This window comes from Protopterus annectens, chromosome 8.part0 (genome assembly GCF_019279795.1).
Source record: "Protopterus annectens isolate FY-2018-M chromosome 8.part0, PAN1.0, whole genome shotgun sequence".
NCBI lineage: Eukaryota > Metazoa > Chordata > Ceratodontiformes > Protopteridae > Protopterus > Protopterus annectens.
In genome coordinates, this window is record NC_056741.1 from 340,550,077 (window position 1) to 340,571,479 (window position 21,403).

Consider the following 21,403-nt stretch of genomic DNA (forward strand, 5'->3'; position numbering starts at 1 on the left):
AAATGAATAAATTATTGTTTTTATTTGTTTGTTTTGTTTTTTTGGGGGGCAGAGTACAGAAATGGGACCTGAATGGCTGGAGTAGGAGGGTGAGCATGTCATGCATCTGGCCACCTGGTTGGTGTGCCAATAGAAAGAACATATTTTATTTTTGCACTTCACTGGAAGAGTGGGGGGGGGGTCCCAGGATTCAAAAAAGGAAAATATACCCCTGGACAGATACATTGTTTGGGACAAGGGAATATTATGTTTGGGAATTACAGCACCAGAGGTAAGATAATTTATACTAACTGGAAAAGAGACTTTTTGTGACTTTATTTTTAAAACAAGGGAGGATCTTGAACAACTGTTAAACAGATTTGAAAAGAATAGTAATGTATTTCCATAGAACAGTTTTGTAGTGACTGCTGAAAATGGAGATAGCAGTAAAAAAGTACATATTCAATTTAGAATGGAAATTGAAAAAGACGTTAAAAATACTTAGAATGACTGTGTCACAGTGTAATGATGTGGATAAGTTTATAATAGAGAAGTATTGACGGGGGGAGATATTGTACAATTATTTTGAAAATGATGTAGAGGGTAAAAATATTAATGGTGCATGGAATGCTTTGTGAAATACTGGGGACAACCAAAAATTTTTTGGGGGGGAGGGGCAGATGAATCTTTAATAGAAAAAATATGAAAAAAGGAGGTATAAGTTATGTTGAGAAAGATGACGCAATATTAAGAAATGTATAAGAAATGTAAATGAAATGTTATAAATGTAAGAAGGTGGGGCATCTTTGGATGGATTGCACTGAAGAATATTATATATTATACAATGACTCCTTATTACTATTCGGAAACGTGCATGTCAATTGGCCCAGCCCAAACAGCATGCCCATTGTGAATCCCACAATATACCAATGGAAAAAGGTCCGGTCGCCTGGACTTTTTTCCATTGGTATAAAGTGCCCCAAAACCTTTTTTTTTTACAATTAAAAAAAGAGAGAAAATGGAACAACAGAGACTTTCTTTACTCTGTTGCTTCCTTTTCAAAGCATTGATGTTCTGGGTATGTGTGGGAACATAAGTCCCATACGCATGTGCAGTACATCAAAACAAAGAAGCAGTATACCACAACTTGCGGAAGAACAGTAATCTGCCATTATGCAAAGACATTTAAGAAAAGTAAGTATTTTTTTTCTTAAATAATGTCATTGTATAATAGCAATAACCAACTCTGTGGTTGTGGTATATTGAAGATTTATCCACAGTTGCCTTTGTTTAATCACACCAACCATGGGTAAATCTTCAATATACCACACCATGTCATCGGTTATTGCTTTAGTAAAATGCAGGAAGATAAACAGGCAGAACAAGAAGACGATAATGAAACAGATTTAGAAGAGATAGTAGAGAGACAATAGAGAGACAAGTTTTACAAATGATAAAGAAAAATAATATGTTCAAATTGAAGGTGGTAAGGCAAAAGAAAATGTGTATTTTATAGAAAATAAAGAGAAAAAGGAAACAGTGAAAAAAGTGAAGAAAAAGAAACTTTTAGATGGAAAGTTGTAAAAGGAAAACTATATTGGTAAAAGAGCTAAATAAGAAAAGAAAATCAATGAAAAAATATAAAAGAACTAAAGAAAGAAAGGAAATAGAAAATTATAATAGGATTGCTTTAAATGTTAATAATTTAATAAGTGATGTAAGAAGGTTATTGGTATATCAACAGTGTGACAAGAATGAAGCAGATTTCAGACTTTTTACAGATGTTTGATTTTTTGGAAAAAGGAAAAAGAAAATATTTTGAGATTTTATAAGGAAGCATGTAGTATGAAATTTAGGTATGGTAAGATGTCCAGAGATGACTTTATTGTGTAAAAAGGAAAACATGACTGTCTTAGACCATACTAGAGTGCTGACAGTAATGCAGTTTGTTATAGACATTCATATTAAAGCACAGCCATTATGAATCATTATGATTTATGTACATACAAACAGTAAAAAGCAAGAAGATTTATTTGATCTGATAAAATCATATGTTGTGGCAAATACGTATATTATAATGTGTAGATCAATATGTATGTATATTTTTAAGAAGCTTTCGAGGGGCTTCCACAAGTGTATAAATACTGAGCATGTGGTCAGCCTGACTGCCATTTTGTAGTAAGTTGTTGAGATGTAAACATGCACGTCTGTGCAGTCTTCCAGTTAATCAATTTGTTCAGATTTTGTACTGCTGCTAGTCATCCTGATGTGTTTCTGTATAATAAAGCAGTTAAACTAACTAGCCTGCCTGTTCATCTTTACTTGTGAAACCAGATGACTGACATGGTGTCAAAATGGGATCCAGATTCAGATACAGATACAGGACCAAAGACACTCAGTTAAAGGTGGAAGAATATAGAGGAGTGAATCATCCCTATTGCACGTATAACTTGCAGGGAAAGGTCAGAAACAAATTTCAGCTATCAAAGCTTGCTTAAATGTTTTCTTATTCACAAATATAAAACAAAACACTCAGAATGCAGTAAATGAATTTCTAGTGAAATGAAATGTCCAAAACTGCGACATATTGATGAAAATATTCAAATAGCTATGGAAAATGTTTGAAATAAAGTCTGAATCACATAAAATGTATAAAATAAGGAAAACAAACACATTTTTTGTTTTGTGATACTTTTCACATTAATTAAAGTGATTCAAGATATCCAAAGTGTATGACGTGTTTGCAAGTTTGTGCAGTATTACAGTACAGTTAATTTTGCAAAATACAGCCATTTCAAAGCATATTTCACAAAGTACAGAATTTAGAGGAGCTTATTGTGCATTTGACTGTTATTACAAGCACTGGCAGTGTGCACATGTACATATATAATTACAAGGGACATATTTTCAGTGTGATTGAGCATTGGCAGATGGATTTTGAAAACCAGGACCTCTTGTCTTTGATAATAATATTGCAGAGAATTGGAGAGTGTTTGAGCAAGAGTACAATATTTTCATACAATCTGCATTTTCTGATAAAGATGACAGTACAAAGGCATTTATTCTGCTTAATTTAGCTGGTTTAGAAGCCATAGAAAGAGAGGTTTCATTTGTGTATGCATTTGCTGGATTTGCAGGAGAAGAGGAAAACCATCATACAGTTGTACTGGCTGAATCAAGGGAAGACCCTGAGTGCTTACAATGTAAATTTAGAGAAATTTGTAACACCCAAATGAATATTACAATGGAAAAGCACTTATTTTACACAAGAGATCAAAAGCCTGGGGAAACTTTTGCTGCATATATAACTGACTTGAGAAACAAAGCTAAAACATGCAGATCTGGTGATTTAAGGGATGAGATGATAAAAGACAGACGTGTGTGGAATTAAAGATGATGCTATAAGAAAGATTTTACTTCATGACAGTGATTTCAGTTTGAACAAGGCCATTGAGATTTGTCAGATATATGAGCCCACAGAAAATCACACAAACATGCTTATAAATGAAAAATGTATGCTTCCAGTAACTTCTAAAGGTAATGTTGATGGTATGTAGCACATAGTTAAAATAAACAGGCCCAAGCACATGGAAGCCACTGTAACCCCTGCAACACTCACAGGGAAACCCCATACCTTTCTAGCAAATTGTTCACACAGTCCCAGTGAATCACAAGAGTGAGTCAGCAAACTGAAAGAATGCCCCCCCCCCCCAGTTTTATTGCTAAGTGTCGTAATTGTGGTGGAAATCATAAATCTGAAAGAGAAAAGTGCTTGGCTTTTGGTCAGCAATGTCACAAATGTAGTAAGTGGAATCATTTCAATAGGTTGCGTAAATCAAATAAGATACATTCTTTTATTAAACTAGAACATTCAAAGAGAAAAGTTGATCAATTAGAAAGTTGCAACCCTACTTTCTATGTTTATGGTGTGTCTGTGCTTAATGAAACAGTTAATGCAGTAGATTTATGGGCAAAGAATGAAGTATTTTGCACTGTTCCGATAAATGGAAGACCCATAGAGCTCAAAGCTGATACAAGTTCAAAGTGCAATGTTATGTCAGCAGAAGCATGTGCTAGAGCATGTGCTGGCGAAAAGCTTAAGAAGTGTGCAAAGGTTGTTGCTTATGGTAGTGAAGAAATTCAAACTGAAGGTTCAGTAGTGCGTTCATGTTACTCTGCTGGGAACAGCTATGATTTGCAATTTTATGTGGTCAAAAGGCACATTCAGTCATTATTTGACCTCAGAGACACTTTGAAAATGTGACTGTTTTCATTTAATAAGGATGTCCATCATGTTAGCTTGAAAGACCACTGCTCTAATTTTGCCCTGGCTATTTTCTCTATCAAGATCAAACAAGATCAACAAGACCGGCCCTTCACAAACCTAAACTGGGTGGGGTCCAGTGTTTGAAGGTTGCCAATGTCTTTGTTTATAAGTTCCATGATAATATGTTCCATGGCCTTGTAGATCAGGCTTGTCAGGCTGATGGGGCGGTAGTTCCCAGGATTCAAGGTGGATCCCTCCTTGTGGAGTGGGATAACTGTAGCTGTGCACCACTCAGTGGGCATGAAGCCTGAGGTGAGGCTATGATTAAACATGGCACTTAGCTGAGGTACCAGTTCATTTTGTAGTTCATGTAGTACATAGCCTGAGATGTTGTCTGGTCCCATGGATGCTGTATTTTTAGCTTTGGAGAATGTGTTATTTACGTGTGTGGCCATTATTACCAGAATTTGGCCATCTTTTGGTATTGAGATGGGCCCATTAGGGGGTGAGAGGGGGTGAAGTAGGCACTAAATCGATCTGCCAGGATATTGGCAATATCCTTGGGATCAGTATATTTAATGCCATTCTGTTGTAGTGCAATTGCCATTTAGATTCCTGACATAGCTATAGAATGGCTTGTGGTTGCCTTTGGAATCTTTGACAATATAATTTTTGTAACTAGCTCTGGAGGATTTTATGAGGGATCTCAGCTTCTTACCGAGGCTGGTAAGGGAGGTTTTACATCCTGGGATTTTCCTCTTTTCTGCAACAGTTTCTTCCTTTTGTTGTAAATTTTGTTTATGGCAGGGGACCACCAGATTGGCTTCCTTTTTTTGGAGGATAGTGTCTTGGTTCTATTTGGGATGGCATGATTCATGCACAAGTGGATGTGCTCATACAGTGCCTTACTGTAGGATTCAGCAGTCGAACTTTCAGTTCCTGTCTGCATGGGTGTCATGAAGTTTGTCACTTCTGACTTGAGTAACATGATGTTGGCTTTGGGAGAGTTTTTTTTACAGAGGTTTCCTTATTGTGGTGGGGGAGGGATGTGGATGACAAGGGTGATTAGCTTATGGTCAGACCTGACCAACAAGGAGGTGACCATAAGTGTGGAGCATTGATTTCTCATGTTGGTAATGATCAGGTCTAGGATATTGGAGCCCCTGGTGGGTCTATGGATTAGTTGATTCAGGGCATTGGAATTTATGAATTCCAAGAACTGTTGGACAAAGGTGTTGGTACACGAGTAGTGTTCCCAGTTAATTGCACGGTAGTTGAAATCACCCAGTATTAGGGTCTTTGGTTGTATCTTAATATTTTCCAGGATGTTTAGAAAGGTGTAGTGAGAATCTTAGGGCATGGTGAGAGATCTGTAGCAAGCTACAATTTGGATTGCAGTCTTACCTAGTGTTAGTTGCACCTGGAGAATTTCAGACACATTGTGTTGTGCAACTAGCCTGGTGGTGTGAATATCCTTGGTGAATATGGACACTCCTCCACCTTTAGTGTTTCAGTCCTGGTTTGGTGGCTGAAAAGTGTGGTAAGAGCTGTAGCCTGGTATTGAAGGGGTGTTCTCTGGAGCCTTGAACCAGGTCTCAGTTACTGCACAGATATTGATGTTCTCCATTATTAGGAGTGTCTAGTGACTGTGAATGGCAACAAAAGCATTGATCCCTACAGACACACACACACACACACACAAACAAAATGTCTGGGATTAGAACTCCTACCTAACTAGTACATCACACTATAATATTATGCAGTTATAGCACACGTCATGGAGCTTACAGGGCAACTTCTACACCAAAGGTGTATTTCAAGGTGAATGACATTGTCAGGCTTGCCAAAGTAGGGTAATGGAAAGTGCAGTGACTGTGAATGGCCTCAAAAGCATTGTTTCCTACACAGGCAAACACACAGAGTTTCACAGTTGCCATGTCTGAGATTAGAACTCCTACTTAACAAGTACATCACACTTTAGCATAACACATGTCACAGAGCTTATAGGGCTACTCCTTCACCAAAGGTGTATTTCAAGGTGAATGAAATCAGCAGGCTTGCCAAAGTAGGGAAATGGAAAGTGTAGTGACTGTGAATGGCCTCAAAAGCATTGATCCCTACACAGACAAACACACACACAGAATTTCACAGTTGCCATGTCTGGGATTAGAATTCATACCTAACTAGTACATCACACTATAGCATTACACAGTTATAAAACATGCCATGCTGCTTATAGGGCTACTCCTTCACCAAAGGCCTACATATTCTTGGACAATCATGCCATTCTGGAGAGGAAGCTACAGACACTTGCTGATGGGTCTGTGTAAATGGTTCAGCACCTTGGTACAGTGGTGGCTGAGGATCCCATGCTTGTACATCCATTGACGTGACAGTATGGCCATATCCTGCTGTGGCCATACCTCACAGCTGTATAGATTCACACAGATTACCCAGAGGGAGGGTTCATATTTCTGGTCATTACCCCTTCACATTGTGGTTTATGAGCAGGTTTGTAGCCACCCATTCCTGTGTTTACAGGCAGGGATAGTATGTGCACACAGCTGAGTTTCAGACATCACACACTCCATGGCGTCCATGCTTCTACCCCCACTCTGTTAGTCTATCCTCTTCCAAACATTATGCGAACATTATCTGGTAAGTATCCCTATAGTTATCACTTCATCCCAGCAGTATTTAGGGGTTGGTTCACAGTTCATGCAGTGGGACATGGTGGACATGCGACTGGGATTTGTCGACATGGCCTTGCATTTGGGTTCTGTGGACTATGTTATGTTGTTATTTGGGAGTCCATGAGATAACATACACTGGCAGTATGGGTGAGACACAGGCCTTTGACAGAGGACTGTAGGGCATTTGGTAGTGATGCAGGCCATCTGTAGCAGGCCGGTGCATTGTGTCACTACTACAGTCCCAGGCTGCAAGCCACTATATTCCCCTGGGGTGACAGGGTAGGTGTGCAAGGTGTTAATGGTTTATCTCCTTATTAATCCAGTGGTGTGGATGCTGGCAGGGTGCTGCTTATACCTAGGGAAACTACTGCATGGGACACTTCTTCAGCATGCTGCATTCTGTAGCTATTCCCATACAGAGGTGGGGGTCATATTGTACCCATTACCAACAGCTGGGATAAGACCTGTGAGGTACCTGTTGCTGATGGTGGGTGGGCTGGGTGCATGTGTGCTATGGAAGCTACTTGCAGCTGACTCATAGATATACATGGTGCAGTCTACTTATGCTGGCTTGTGCAGGAACATCAGCAGTTTCTCAGTGCTTCATTCATGTGACTTTTGTGGTCTGCTAGCACTTGGCCAGATGACATCAGTATTCCATACTACAAACCCAACTAATGTGCTGCTAACCTGTATGTACAATTCCAAAGGTGTGTCCGTTTGACAGTAACATTGTATACACTCTCTGTCTAGGGTACTTCCACCTGTGTACTGTTTGGATCTCTGGGCCTACATTCATGCCATGTACATCTTTCAGATGGTGATAGATATTTCATCTGAACAATTAGTATGGATTACTGCTGGAATGTGTCTTGCTGGGATTGTGTTTGGCACTGCAGTGGTGGAACTTGGCCTTGTCATCAGCAGTACTGGCCATTGTCCACCAGGACACAACCCACCATGCCTACATGCTGACCACTCTCACACAATATACAACACACAGTAACCTAACACACATAGCCCTGCATATTGTACATGTGCTGCAATATATCCTGTTACTTTTGCCGGCTCAGGTAATCTGTGCTCCACTGTTATTATACCTACACAAAAATATTACTACATTTCTACATAGTATTGTGGGGGGGGGGGGTCAGACCTGAGAACTTTACACATTTGCTATGACTGTACTGGTATTTCGGGTATTCCATTTCATTCTGTATTCTGACCTATCATGCAGACTAGATGCATATCAGTGCACTACAGTTCTTAGGTTTTATTGACCTACATTTTGGTTTCTGACTTCTTACCCTTCAGAACTAACATCCCACTGTCTGAAATGTTGTAGTCTGTCTGTGTAGGTTTGGAGGGGGGCTGTTCTCCATAGCCATCAATCAGAGGCCTTAGCACAGCCTTTCTTTGTGTTTGTGTACACCTGTCCTACTGGCTGAGACTGTTGCTGGGTATGTGCGCCTCACTGACATGCATGTGTGTGTCCTATAGCACACATTTGGCCCACCACATGTCCTGCAGTGGGTTTTGTCACCTTGTCTAGTACTGCCTACTATGTTGATACCAGTATTTGTTCAGGATTTCATGCTGTCGATATAGGTGCTTACTATCTGCTGGCATCCCATTCAGCCACCCGATTCCCTAACATGCTCACATCCATACCATAGATATAGGTAGCAGAACATTCTACTCCATTCAGCAATTGATAGTGAGTGTGACTTACCTTGTGGCTGTGCCAGTATTGAGGATGGCGCTGGAGGGCTGACTATGTCGGATGCACATAGTACACTCCCCATACATGGTTAAGCACATGCAGTGTCATGCTTGGCATCCCTTTTAGTGTATGTGCGAGTTGGAGTGAGGTGTTATTCCTTGGGTTCCTACCGGGTCAGTGTACGTCCTATGCATAGCCCCTTTGCCAAGGCCTGGGCATACTGGGTGTGCCTCTTTCTGCCTACTGGGGCAGGCTCAGGTTGTTCCTCCTCTGAGTGACTCTGTGCCTGTGCAGGCCTTGGCAATGGTGGGGGGCTGTGTGGCCCAGCCCCATGCTGTTCCTGCTGCAGCTGTTTCCGCAGGATCATATTGTGTAGCATGGCACATACGATGACAATTTGGGAATGTGTAGCTGGTTAGTACTGCAAGGCTCCACCGGATATGTCTAGACACCGGAACTATGACTTGAGCATCCCAAACACACACTCTATTATGATTCTGTCTCTGCGTGTGCCTCATTAAGGAGTTCTTGTTTAGGTGTGAGTGCATTTCTGTTGGGTGTCATCAGCCATGGCTCCAGTGTGTAACCAGCATCCCCGTCTAGGTGGTCATATGGGATGCCCCCATTGGTAAATCTCTGGTACAGCTGCATCATATGCCAGATGTGAGAGTCATGATAGCTTCCAGGGCTGCCAGCACACATATTCATTATAATGCCCTGGGCATTGCACATGACCTGGCAGTTGATGGATGGAAAGCCCTTCCAGTTTATGTATGCTCATTTGGTGGTGTTTTGATGTGTATGTGCATGCAGTCTATAGCATCCACTATCTCAGGGTATTATGCTATTTGGTGGAAGAGACGCATATTTCTGGTCAATGCCTCATGGGTGTTGAGGAAATATATGTGCTCACCGACATGTGCTGACATGGTATCCAGGAACTGGTGGAGTACCCTGGATGCTGATGCCTATGAGATCCCCATGATATCCCCAGTTGGCCTTTGGAATGTACCTATGGCTAGTATTCTTAAGCCTACACATACCTTAGTATCCAATGGGATGGGTTCCCCTCTGTTGGTTCTGTGTGTGAGGCGTGGCTGGCACAGCTCAACAATTTGCTGCAGGAGGTCCCTGTCTACCCTATAGCGCTCCACTCTCTCCAGCTCATATATCCCCTGGTAGGTTACCCTGGGTCTGTACACTCTTCTTCTCCTCACTGTGGGTTGGTCATCAGCATTCTCATCCTCACCACCCTCAGCCTCTTCCACATGTTGATTTATGAGAGCGAATGCAGCCCCTATAATTTTTTTCATAGGTTCATAGGTTTATAGGTTGGTACTAGGCTATCAGCCCTAGGGCCTATACAAGCCTAGCCATAACAATTCCCTGGCTATTTCTTTCTACACTATTTACTTCCCTGGACCCCTGTCTAGCAGAGCGACTGATGTGATCCATGGGGTGAATTTCCTTTCTCCCATCCAATCATCAAGGTTCCTTTTGAAGAGGGCCAAAGAGGCACTCTGCTTGACATGTATGGGCAATCTATTCCAGAGTCTGGGGAGTCTCTGGGTCAGGATCCTATCCCTCCAGCATGTTTTGTTTATTGTGATGAAAAGGTTTAGATCCCTGGAGTGTGTGGCTCTGAGGGATTGGGATTTCATTAAGTGTAGCATGTCCAACAGCTTCGGGTTTGACATGGCCTTGTATGTTAAGCAGAGATCGCCTCTGAGTAGACAACATGCGACAGAGTATAGCTGGAGTTTTTTAAGGCGGTCAGTGTAGGGCATCTGCTTCAGGCCTGTGATTCTTTTAGTGAGGTATTTCTGCGGCCTTACCAGTTGTTGCAGATGTCTTGAGAGGTACATACCAAACGGGGCGTTGTATTCTATAATGAGTCTAATGAGGGATGAGTACAGTGGGATAATGACCTCCTTTTTTCTGGATGAAAAGCCCTTAGTGATGAGGTCTTCCACATAGAAGGATTTCCTGACTGTTGTGTAGAATTTGTGGGAAAAAACACAGGGAAGGTGTTTGCATAGTTTATAATACTGTGTCGGGCTGGGTTGGGGTGATGCCTGTGTAATTGTCTGATCCTGATACATTTCATCTGCCAGCTATGCTAGTTCTCCTTGATTACCTTCCTACTGCTGTTTTCCCTCCCCATTGCCTTCCTGTTTAAGCCCAGAAGCGAGCCGCGCAAACCCAGTGCTCAGATGTGAACGGAGCTGCTATTTACTGGTTTACTTTTTTTGTTGTTGTTTAAAACTTAGTGTGCAGTGCACACACATGTTTAGGCAATGTAAAGTGTGATTGGCAGCTTCAGGCACCCCCCCCTTCCTTAGCTCTGCTAAGCTAAGGGCAAACCTGAGCCACAGAGCTCCAATAAGCTTACAGTATGCCTGTCACCCCTCTATGACGTCAGCTAACTCTTAGGCTTGCACCATGCACCTACACAGTTGGGTGCTGGCTAGCCATGAGGGGAAATCTGTGATTCAATATCATTCCCCTCATTTGCATAGAATTGCCTGCTAATGCATAGTTACAAGTCTGACATTGATCCTTCCCCCTTAGCAACCACTATTCACTGGCCTTGTTGTCTTCTGCCTGCCATTGACTATAATGGCAAAATTATAATGTTGCAGAAAAATCTTTTTTCAGGGTTTTACTTTTATTTTCCGTCCAATCCCATTTGCGCATCGCTGCCCTACGCTTAAATGTCCAAAATCGGCAAAAAAAAAAAAGTTATTTTTTTTATTTTGCAGCTTTCCATGCCAATGGCCATATATTTGGCCATTGGCATACTTTACACATTATATACACCCTTTATTTGGAGCTGTCATGGCTCAGTTTTGTAGCTTGCAGAAATATACTCTGTTACTAACCGGGTACATTTCTGCAAGTTACTCTAATCCTGCATGGATGGCTGCCAGCTTCCTGGATCACTAATTCACCTAATTTGCATGGTTTTCACCTGTAAATGAGATAATTAGCATACAGGAGCTGTGTCCGTGCAGGAATAGTGCAGGAGCACCCATGCACGTCTCGGGAGCTTGTTCCTGGATCTCTCGGCGGCCATATTGCCTTCAGCAGCTCCTGCACTATTCCTGCACCCCGTGCAGAGATTGCTGAATCCTGGGGAATCTCTTTTAGTAAAATATGCATTCAGGTGATTTGCCTTCAGCAGAATATCCTAGACCTGTAAAATATATCCATATTTACAAATATCTAATGCTAGAACATCCATTCTTCTCCAAAAGCATTTGTGAAACACTTAAACAGAACTGTAGCTGGAAAATGAATCAGTTTATTTTTATGCAATTTACATATCGCATACAAGCAGCTTTCCCATTTTTCATATACAATGGAGCTCTTTTCAAAAACAAAATTTCATTTCTAACTGTAAATAGAAATGTTTATCATTGGATTCCTTATATCAGACATTCTCTTGCAATAATATACAAATGAAACAACAACTGACAATTACAAACACTATGTTCAATAAATGTATGTGACATTTTACTGACATACTCCTGTACAAAGTTAAAGAAATCTGAAAATACATTTTTCTTGCTGTTTTTACTTAATTACTTTCATGAACCATTGCAGAGTTGAACAATTATTTATTTCATGCATTTATAATGGATGCTCACACAGGGTATCGTTAAACTTTTAATAAAATGCATTCATTGTTATGGCAACAATAAGCAAAAAATGTTCGTTGGTAGAAAACGCAAAAACACTGGAATGCAGGTATGTTGTAATACCTTTTATTGGACCAACATATTTTTACCATTACTCAAGCTTTTGTTTTGGCAAGAGCTCTTCATTGGAAGTTAAGCTACTGATGTTAGGTACAATACTTAATTATCCACTTGTACCTAATAAAGAAAGCACATAATTTATTTCTAATTGGCTTAAAAAAGACACTTGAGAAATGCCAGTGTGGAAAAAGACATCCAGCTTGGATGGTTATACACCTCAGAGACAGACATGGTGCATGTGTGTGTGTGTGTGTGTGTGTGTGTGTGTGTGTGTGTGTGTGTGTGTGTGTGAATGTGCCAGTGAGAGAGAAAGTAATAGAGAGAGATTAAAACTATAGTAGACAAGGCCATACCCTGCTATAAAAATCAAAGTTTTGCATGTTACATTACATAGGATTCATTTAGAAGAGAAGATAGCAGCTCTGACACTTAATGAGAAAATAAATCACAATACGTGATATGTGTAGGGAGATTAGTTAACTCCAGATAAGGAAAGCAAGAAGTTATGGTTTGTAATTGCATAGTCTGTCTAAATAAGCAATAATTGTGAGATAGGTGTCTGTAGAACAAAGTGACCTTGTAGGTCAGTACTACTGAAGAAGATATTTGGGAAAGTGACATTTGTCATGAGCGAGAATGATGTTATGGCCATGTTTTAACTAAAAAACTGACATATTTTGAGAATTAAAGCCAGTTAAATTTGTTGAGGACTGAAGAGTGGTGACTAAAATAAAACATCTTTGTAGCAGACTTAGTGGTATTGTGATAGCATCATTCTAGATTTTGTAATTGTTACATGTTGATATTTGTAAGAGCAGGTGAGGTATATAGAAGGCTTGGCAGAAGACAGCATGTAGTGGTAGTTTATAAGGATAATATTATAAGAAAGTTGGAGACTCTGTAGGGAAGGCCTAGTTCCTACTGAGTTTTGTTTTTACCACATTTCAAATATGTATATCAAATTTCAATTGACTGATAAGGATAATGCTTAAAAGTTTGGTTTGGGAGAGAGCTTCCAGTTGTATGTTTTGAGAAGAAAAGATTGTAGAGTTGTATTTACTTTCTGTAAATGATCTAAGGGTAACAGGTATTAATTTGGCTGAGGAGGGATTTTGAATCAGTTCAGAGTGAGAATGGAAAGTCTGAATGGACTTGAATGATCCTTGGGTAATAGTTTGTTGATATTCTAAGAAAGATGCACAGAAGATAAGAGCAGCATCATATTAGATCATATTAGATAATGGTACTATGAGGTGAGGTGGAAATTAGATTATTTATAAATGGGACAAGTAAAGACCCTTGTGGGATCCTGGCTGTTTCTAGCAAGTGAGGTATAGAAGTCAGAATGTCTGGAGTGGTTAGTGAGGTAGCTTGTAAACCAGTTTGTTGTTTTGGAGGAGAAACCTATACAGGAAAGAGAGTAATTTATTATAACTGAAATGGGATAAGCAAGAGGTATGCTGACAAGTTTTAGATATTTGGCTGGAAGATTGTTTGTGACCGGACTGGGGTTTTAAGTTTGGTAAGATGTTTATGGATAATTTTGGTAGGTGCTGGTTGTAAGGTGAAGGAAAGAGTTTTCTAAGATGGGTGGTGTAGGTAAAGAAGGCTGGGGAGGATGCTGTTGTTTTTGAGCTGTGTTTTTGAAATAAATTTAATTTACATGCTATATTCTGGCTAGTCGAGGTGAGAAAGGGGTTGTTCTGAGTATTTAGTGGGTGTTAAAAAGATATAAAATGTTACTGAAGGAGTGCCAGAAGGACTTATGACTAGACCTTTGGAAGTATTAAAAAGAAGTATAGTAGTTTCATTTGTCAGCTAGGATGAGTTTTTCACATAGATTGTGAACTGACTATGAGATTGGAAATAATTGATTCCTATTCGTGTGCCAATATTTCCATGTTTTGCCTCGTTTTGACATTATTAGTTTTGTTTCCAATTTTAATAATGTTGTTGGATTACCATCTTTTATTTGACTGCAGTAAGGCTATCAGGTGTATTAAGGAAGACAGAGTTTAATCTGCCAACTGCTTGGTCAACTGGTAGGTATTTATGATATGTCTAATTACATTGTGATAATAAGGAGATGGAAATGTGGTCACAGTTGTGTGCACTCTGCCTTTCACTGCTCTTCAACAGTATGTCTGGATGCTGGCTTAGAAAGCAGAATTTAATAGGTGCTATAAGAATAAATTATATGGATTATATAAAATATGACTAATTTCCAAGAAAAATATGGATAACTTTTTTTCTTGTGAAAATCAACTAAAGATAACAATCAATTTTTTTCATATAACACTGTTGGACTACTTGATATGTTATCTATCTTGTTTTAGTCAAGACTGAATTAGATTCACTCTTGTGAGTTAAAAGCCATAATACATTCCTGCTGGGACTTAGGTTCCTTGAAATTATCCTGCCAGTACTTGTGTTTGTGAGCTTCTAATATTGTAATATTGTAACATAGTGTCTATACCATTCTCTCTGTAGCATTTTCCCATGCATTGATCTATTAACATTATCAACTCTTTGAGAGCACAACTGTTAAGGCTATTCACAATGAACTGTTCTATCTTATGTTTTTGAAAAAAAGGGATCTGGATTTTTTTATCATTTTAGCCTGTTAGTGTTTGACTCCTTGATTATATTTTAGCTTACTGCTGCTTTAAGGGAACTTTAAAAATATTCATTCTTGTTCATTTCTCTGGAGTACTGAGATTACTTTTTCCATCCTCGCATGTTATGTCTTAACTCTGCCATTGTCTTCTTGCTTTCATTGTGCATTTTTTGGGTCCACTTTCCATTTCTCATCTATGAATTACAAACAGACATTCCTTAATCTTTTTACTGGCTAAGAAAAAAGATGTATTTAACTATCTCAATCCAAGTGTAATATAATTCATGGCATTAACACTTAATATAAGGCACATAATGTAAGTGGTCTCTCATGTGGCATATCCAGATATTCTAGTATCCCATACTGCCTTTAGTTTTAGTGCTTCTAGTAGATATAATCACCACCACTTTTCTCATATATGATTTTGTAGCAAAAGTAGAATCTCTTGAACACAGCATTTTGTACTATTCTGTGTTGTCAAGCAGAATATATATTTTAGCTGTGCATATCTGGCAGTTAGTGCAGGAAATTAAAGCTATTAGCTGTTGATGAGCTGTTTTGTGTAGTCCATGGGTTGAATCTCTCAGCCTTCATTTTTCTTCTGTGTTACTTAACCATATTTGGCTCTGGGTCAGTTGGAAAAGTGGGATAGACTTCTCAATGGTCTCCTTGAGTGCATGCCTATTAGCTATCTGTGAAGGATAAACACAGAACAACATTTATTTATGCAAATTTTTAAACATTTCATGTGAATAGTTTCTTAAGTGATAGTGTTTATGTATGCCAAAAGGGGCTTAATAACATGATTGCTTAATTACTGGCATATCATAAACTCTCCAAATTGTCTAACACTATGATATTTTTTATAACCCTTTTATTGCCTCAAGAAAATAACATTTTTTTAAGTTTATATATGCAGTCTTTGTTAAAAAAATTATTTTTTAAAAAATATAACAGTTAGGCTACAATGCACAGCATAAATGTCATAAGTAGCAAAGTTATCTGACAAATTGGGATTTACATTATTATACATGACAACATAGCAATGAGATACCTAAATTACCTTCTCTCCTGCACTTAAATTATTCCATAGTAAGTCTTCAGATACAGACATCCTGTTACATTTATATTAAAACAGTGCAAGGTCCCATCTGTCCATACTGGAACAGACAAACGGTCTAGAAGAAAAAGAAGGAATCCTCAAAACAAACCTGCCCTTGTCAGTTTAAGTTCCATTATGTAAAACACCCAAAATAATCACTTTCTAACTCTTTCTTGAAAACCAAGGCATTTGGGATACCAGAAGTATTGTGGGCTTTAAAGGAAGTGCTCTCCATCTGGAGTTGTCATCCACTGACTACATCCCTCTTCATAACATCATATTCCTTGGTAGAACTCAGCTTTTTCTTAAGCTTATTCTTAATGGTAACTCCCTCACTGAAAGAAGGCTAAGAAGTAGCTGTTTTAAATGGCCTACAATTCAGTTTGTTTCTGGCTTGTTTCTGTTAGGCACATCTGTCGCTGTGTATCTATTATCATGATTGTGCAGGGCTTCTGTGTACAATTCTGCAGAGGCAGCTGTGTTCCCTAGGTTTGAAGAGGCTTGAAATTCTGTCAGGTAATCACTTAATAATTGGTAGTTTATCTTAGAGCAGTTTCTAACTGTTACAAGATTTGCTGGGGTCACTGCACTGATTTTTATTTTGAAGGATGCAACTTTATGGTCTGATCTTACCAATGAATACAATTCACTTGTGGGGAAGGGGTGAAGTGTTCTACCATATTTTCTGAGTAGCAGATCCAGTATTTTTGCACTCCTAGTGGTTAAATGGACCAAGTATTCCAGGGTGTTTTTTACTTACAAAGATCTGAAATCCCTCAGCCTTCAGGCTTGGAGTCATGTTCGATTCCCAGTTGAGAGAGGGGTAGTTAACTCATCACAGCCAGGTGATATCCCCAGGTGTTTAAGCAGTTACATCCTACTCATGCTTGTAGGCATCAAATATTGCTTGTTTATATTTATATTAATAATTCCAAAACCATGCCTCATTCAACGTATTAAAAGATTTCATCTTATAGCTTACACAATTGTAAACACAACTGTATTGATATTTGACTTCTGTGTAGTGCAGGTAAAGGGATATTAATTCTTTATGTAATATTTATTTATATTGTTATAAATTACATTTTTTTCTAAATATCTGAACAACTAAGTAGCACAGCTAGAACTGCTTAGCCTCATCTGAAAGCTTCAAGCTGGATGAACAAAATGCTGCTGACAGTATATGTATAACTTGATTGTTTGTTGAGATGCTGTAAGTAGTTTACAAACTATTATAAATTAATAGTTATTCCCCAGGATTCATGGAGCTTGCGCCAGGTGCAGGCGTAGCGTTGGCAATCTAACACCAAATATGGCCACTGAGCGATTCAGGTACACACTGTTTCCTGTGTACACTATGCCAGCACAGCTCCCCGCGCCTGTATGCTAATCACCCCATTCACAGCAGTGTAGCATGCAATTGAAGGCATATAGTGATTCAGGAAGTAGTGCAGGTGTAGTGTAAGCATGCAGAAATGTAAACTGAAAAAAAAACGTTTACATTTTTCAAACATAAAATCGGAGCCATGACAGTGGACCAAACTCATGTATTATACTGTTAATATATGCTAATGGCTAAATATATAGCCACTGGCATAAAACAACATGCACAAAATATGAAAAAGAACATTTAATATTATGCCCAAAATAACGCGAAGTTAAAGCGCAGGGCATCGGTGTGCAAAGGGGAGAGCAAGGAATATATAAAAATATAGAATAAAACTGCAATGAAACACATATCACGATTTCCCCATAATAGTCAATGGCAGGCATGCTACACCATACTCAATGCGCAAGGGTTGCTAAGGGGCAGTGACAGTGTTATGCGCAGTAGCTAGGAATTAGCAGGCAATGCCATGCAAATGAGAGGAGTAATAGTGAATCGCAGATTTCCCGCTGGTGTAAGGATGCACAAAACAGCGTAGCGTTATAACACCGAGGTGAGCCCTTAAGATAAAAATGACATCAAGAGAGGGGTGTGTTGCCATTGCTTTAAGCACATTGGAGCATTGCTAACACGGTTTGCCTGTTGCTAAGCAAAGCTGCAAGGTAGGGATGTGTTGAAGTAGCCATAGCTTTGCTTAGCCGAGAGCACACAAGGTAACCGAATGTGCGTGTGAACGTGGATGAAAATGCGCTGCAAATCCGGTAAACAGCAGAGCAGAAACAGGAAGGATATGGGAAAAAGATAAGGAAATGCTGCAGCATGGAAATAGGAGTACAAATGAGTAATTAACACCTAGGAACCCACAGTGGGCCATTGACAACAGATAACAAGGCTGCTAGCAGCTACCTGCAGAACAGGAAAGGGGAGGTGCCATACTGTTTATTTATTTTATTTATTTTACATTTGTTGACCGGGCTAGTCTAGCTGGACATATATCCGTTTACAGTAGAGGCCCGGGGAGAAAAGCTCCAGTATGGATAAAATTACAGTGATATTATAACAATTATCTTAGTAGATTTATACAAGGTACAAGAGAGGATATCTATAACATTTTATAAAAAAAAATATTATGTCAGTTTACAATAAAAACAAGAACTACATACTAAAGTTATTAAGAAATATAGGCATCCCTTAGGGTTCAACTCTCAACTCCAGCAAGCTTCAGGTAGGGCCAGTAAGGGGACAGGAAGGAAAAATAATAAGGTGTATTGAGACATACTTTCAATCGGGATTGGTACAGGGACATAGCCATTGAGAAGTAAGGTGTGCTTTGATTTTTCTTTTGAACAGAGAGGTGGACTGAAGAGTAGCTATTTCTTGAGGGATTAGATTCCAGTGTTTCCCTATCGAATTTGAAAATAGTGCATCACCAGCTTTATTATGTGATTTAGTTATGGATACTAGAAACTTGTTGGCAGAACAAAGTGTGTTTAGGTTCTTATATGGAGAAATAAGTCTAGCCAGGCTTGGAGTATTTTCAGGGAAGTGAAGGGTTTTATGAATTATAAGTAGTTGTTGATAAAGTAGGTGGTTATTTAGTTCTAGCCAATTTAGTTGTTTCAGGTTATAACAATGGTGAGTTCTAAGGGGAGTTGCATTAATGAATCTAGCTATACTGTTATAACAGGTTGAGAGTTTATTGATGTTGTTTTTAGATAGTGTGGTATAAATAGTCGAAGCATAAAAAAGGGTGGAGAGCAGGTGGGTCTGAGCAATGGTTTTTCTAGCCGCTGGGGTAAGGAAAGGTTTAATTCTATAGAGTGTCCCAATTTTTTTATTAACAGCTTTAATAGTACTATTTATTTGTTCATCAAAGTTAAGATGGTTGTCAATGGTTACCCCTAATAGCCGAGTGGTATTGTCAGGGTTAATGCAGGTGGAATTATTTGAGGTGATAGTAAAGAGAGGTGTAGGAGATTTGTTAGTAGGAGTAAAGAGAAGAAACTTTGTTTTTTTGGGATTAAGGAGGAGGCAATGCTGCATAAACCATTTTTCAACGTTATGAAAGGTTGTTTGGGTGATGGACTGGAGAGGGAGTATTTATGGCAGAGCAGATCAATGTCGAGTCATCTGCATATTGGATGCAGGTTGCTTGTGGTACGTTCAAATATAGGTCATTAATAAATACTGAGAAAAGAAGGGGTCCAAGGATAGATCCTTGTGGAACACCAACATTTACTGGGAGTAAAGATGAAAGGTTGTTTTCCCATAGAACTGCTTGTTGCCTGTTTTCCAGATAGCTTCTAAACCATTGTAAAGTATGAGAGCTTAAGGAGAGGTTGTTAATTTTATCAAGGAGCATGTTGTGGTTAACCATATCAAAAGCTTTTGATAGATCTATAAATAGAGCAGATGAGAGAAGGTTACTGTTTCGATTTTTATTTATGGAGTCAGCAAAGGACAGAAGGGCAGTTGTAGTACTGTGATGGGGCCTGAAACCATGTTGACAGTCAGCTAGAAGGTTGTTTTGAAGAAGGTAGTTAAGAAATTGTTTGTGTATACACCTTTCCATTATCTTAGCTAATGGGGACAGTAAGGCAATAGGACGATAATTGGATAATTCAGAAGAAGGGCCCCCTTTATGAAGGGGAATTATATGAGATATCTTCCAAACTAACGGGATTTTCCTTTCTGAGATGGTTCTATTTATTAGAATAGATATTGGGTGATAGATAGCTTTTGCAGCAATTTGTAAGTATTCAGAAGGGAGTTGGTCAGCTGATGGGGTGCATGGTTTTAGTTTTAAGAGAAGCTTATATATGATAGAAGAAGATACAGGTTGGATTTGAAAGACATTAGTAGAGGCTGGTGAGGTATCATGTGAGGATGCAGTAGGTGTTGGTAGTGAGTTTGCTTGTGTTAGAATGGCTTCTGTAAAGTAGTTATTAAAGGCATCTGGGATCAGAGTAGAGGTGTTAGTGTTAAATCCTGAGGGGGTAGGAGTAGTAGAATGTCCTGGTTTAAGAAGGTTATTTATACCTGACCAAAATTTTTGAGGGGTATTTTGTGTAGTTTGTTGAAGGTGAAGATAAAATTCCTTTTTGTCTCTAAGAGTGTCTTTCTTGGTAGTATTTCTTAACTGTTTGTAGAGGAGATGGTCAGATGGAGATTTGGTAGCTTTCCATTTGGCCCAGGTTTTATTTCTAAGGATAATTTTTTCTTTTGTTTGCTTAGTTAGCCAAGGGGCAGTTTTGGCTCTTATCCTAGTAGATTGGAATGGAGCATGATAGTCAAGGATTTGCAGAAATTTTGTGTTAAAATAGGTAACTGCTTCATTGAGTTTGAGGTGTGATAAAGGTAACCAGTCACATGCTTGTAATTCAGTAAGGAAGTTATCAGGGTTGAAAAATCTTTTTGAGCGGCATCTTTTAAGTTTATGTATATTAGGAATATTCAGTTTTTGTCTGATCACATATGTAAGTGTGTGATCACTAATACTATCAGGAAGTGTACCTGGAGTATAGTAACTGTGGGCGTTATTAATTAGAATCCAATCCAGAATTGTTTCTTTCTTATTTGGTTTATGTGTTCTAGTTGTAGTTGTTATTAATTGAGAGTAACCATGGAGATTAATATGGTTAGTAGGTTTCTGGGCTGCACAGGTTTTCCAATCAATGTTGAAATCACCAAGTATTATGGTTTCTTGGGGTAGTTGGCTGGACAGAGAACTAAGTAGGCTTTCTAGTGTTTGGGTATTATTGCCAGGGGGAAGGTACATACAAATTACATAGATTGCTTTATTGTTGTTTATTTGTAGCTTGATTGATAACATTTCTGATTTTGGGCTTGTTAATGGAAGTTCCTTAAATTGGGT